The 2,751-nt window shown below is 58.9% G+C and overlaps 1 long non-coding RNA gene across 1 annotated transcript; it reads right to left on the bottom strand.

Annotated features, from left to right (window-relative positions):
- Positions 1-1,865: 1,865 nt before the first annotated feature.
- On the bottom strand, positions 1,866-2,745 carry LOC130588858 (uncharacterized). Its single transcript, XR_008967034.1, has 3 exons — positions 2,669-2,745; positions 2,431-2,487; positions 1,866-2,140 (listed from the first exon to the last, which is right to left on the bottom strand). It is a non-coding gene; the product is annotated as an uncharacterized LOC130588858 (long non-coding RNA).
- Between the last annotated feature and the right edge of the window lie 6 nt (positions 2,746-2,751).

Below are 2,751 nucleotides of genomic sequence, written 5' to 3'. Positions count from 1 at the left end.
GCTCCTGCCTTCTCCCTTCCTGTTGACAGCTCCCTCCCTCCATTCCTCAGACCCTACCCATCCCCTTTTTTTTGACCCCCATGTCATCCCTTCGCTTCCCCCTCCATTAATAAACCATTTGATTTCTCCCCCTTACCTGCATCTCAGTGGAGCTGAAGTGACACAAAACCTGAGTCCTGGGACACGCAGACCTCTCCTGTTGTTCTCTTCTGCTGTGTTTTGTGCAGAGACACCGAGGAACAATTGCAGATCAAGCTGGAAAGGTCCCTGTCCTGAAGGTTCAGTTCCACAACACTGTGCACTTAAAGGTCTTGCTGAGCACACTGAAGGCCCTGGATTTTAGAAGAGCCAACTTGAGTGGGCTCTGAAGGCGTCTGTGAGGGATTCCATGGGTAGTATCYRCRGAGGRSCAAGGAGCTTGGAATGCTGCAAGTTTTCAAGAGTAGCTTCCTGAAAGCACAGCAATGCTCCATCCCTGCACAGGGACAGCAAGAGGGCAGAAGCAGCAACCATGSAGYTTAACAGGGAGCTGTGGATGTGCCCAAGAGCAAATGAAGCAGCAGCGCAGTGGCCCAGACTCGGACACGCGACCGTGCCAGCGTACGGAGCGCTGTCCAGGCAGTGCCGGATCCTGGCTGCGGTTCTGGTCCCCACAAGTGAGGAATTGCAGCCTCTGCCTCAGACCCAGTCAGAAAGCCAACAAAGTGAGACCAGAGGGAGGGGACCCTTCCAGTCTCTCTTGGGCAAGGCTGCAAAGCAGCCACTSCTGCTTCTTGCTGTGCCTGTGTTTGGTGTCTGCTGATCCCACAGCCAGCCTGGTGTGCTCTGTGTTCAAAGACTGTTCAGAGTGGGTGTGGAAAGTGGTGTGTGCACAGCCCAGAGCCCTGGAAGGGTATCCCGAGAGCATCCTGTGGGAACAAGGCTCTGGTCTCCAGCTGGGAACAGCCGGATTTTGCTACTGTGRCCGCAGGCAGATGAAAAGGCAGCGGGCAGCTTGTGTTCACAGAGAGCCTGGGGCTGTGCGTCTGAGCCTGCCGAGGCAGTTGAGTGCACAGCCTAAGGCTGAGGGGATGGGGTCCCAGTCCCAAGGACAAGGAGCGCACATGCCCAGCCCCACAACTCCTGGGCTCACCACTCTGAAAGGCTGGCGCAAGTGACAAATGCCTGATTTTGGGTGTTCCCTCCAACAGCCTGCTCAGGAAGATGCCTTGGGCAAACACCGAAGCTGCCGGGTTGCAAGAACAAGGTGGCTGCCTGGGGGCTGCTTCWGGCCTCTGACACCCAATTCCTCAGGGCTTCCCAGCAGCCCATCCCCTCAGGGGCCTCCTGTCCCCTTGGAGCCTCCTGCCACCCAGCCCCTCACACATCCCCCTCGTGCCTTCTCACTGCCTTGTCCCATCTGCGCCTCCGCAGCACCTCATCCCTGCACGGCCTCCCACCGCCCCATCCCCTCCGGATCTCCCCCAGCCCGGTCACCCTACCAGGCAGCGGCACAGCCCCGACAGAGCTCCAGAGAAGCCACATCAAGAGGCACCTGGGAGCCCTCAGCAATCCAGCCAGTAACACCGGGGCAGGACTCAGATGGTGATTCCTGGCTGTGAGAGGGGTTGTGGCCATCTCCAGGCACCAGTCTCGCAGGGATCCCCTCAGCTCTGGCCTGTGCCCACTCGCTCTGTCAGAAGTGTTAAGGCTTCAGCACAAGCACCAAAGGTCAAGGGGGTTCTGGCCACCTTCCCATTCCACACTGCAGGCCTGGGCAACTTGCTGAGCACGAGCACCCGTTTTCCCCTCTTCCCCTGTGCCCTGCGAACGCTGGACACCAAAAGAAAGCTCCTGGCAGTCTGTGTTTTAGAATACATGATTTATTTACTTAACAAAGAAAGAAGGAAAAAGAAGAAGAATCTTGGCTCAGGTGGCCCCAGCAGATCGAGCCTAACACTTCAGCTCTCTGCAGAGCTCCAGCAGCTCAGACAGGCACAGCTCCACAGACGAGGCCATGCMTTCCATGCCCTGTGGAGTTGATCTTGCAGATTGTGGAAGACAGAGTACGGAGTTCTTTCCACTGCCCTGAGTACATATAATGTTTGAAGGGCAAGGTTTGAAACTGCATTGCTGTCGTCAGCTGTTGTGCGTTCAAGGGCTGGAAGAGAGAGGAAGAGAGCCACGGTCATATCTTCGATCTGTGGGGACAAAAGGGGGCCACCCTGCCAGGGCCATCCCTAGCCACATCTTCCCATGGTCAGGGAGAAGCAGGAAATGATGGCATGAGTCGGAAGGTGCTGGCCAGGAATCCCCCACGTGTCCCTGAAATCTCTGTGTGCTCTGACCATGCCCCCCTCGTCCGCACAGGGAGCAGAGCCCTCCTCACCCGCGGCAGGGATGGAAGCTCCCTCTGCCAGCCCCCGCTCACAGCCCGCTGCTCTCACTCACCCTTGCACAGAAGCTGCAGCTCTTCCTGCTGCCCCCTCAATCTCCGCCCGACGATCCCTGGGAACACAGAGTGAGTCACGGCCCGAGCGGCACAGCTCCCCCGGAGTGGCACTGCCATCCCTGTGGCCACACGCCCTCATGCCCCGGCAGGACTCATCCTGGGCCCTCGCCGCACCCTGACGCCCAAGGGCACGGCTGCGAGAGTCGGGCAGCAGCGGCCCGCGAGCTCGTGGCTCACCAATGAACCTGACGGCCGCCTCTCGCAGGGTCTCCTGTGGGCTCTGCAGGTACGGCAGGGCATGGCGCAGGTGCTCGACCTCT

This window comes from Malurus melanocephalus, unplaced genomic scaffold (assembly GCF_030028575.1).
Source record: "Malurus melanocephalus ecotype Western Australia unplaced genomic scaffold, MMel_1.1 scaffold_20, whole genome shotgun sequence".
NCBI lineage: Eukaryota > Metazoa > Chordata > Aves > Passeriformes > Maluridae > Malurus > Malurus melanocephalus.
This window is presented reverse-complemented; position numbering and strand designations above follow the sequence as displayed.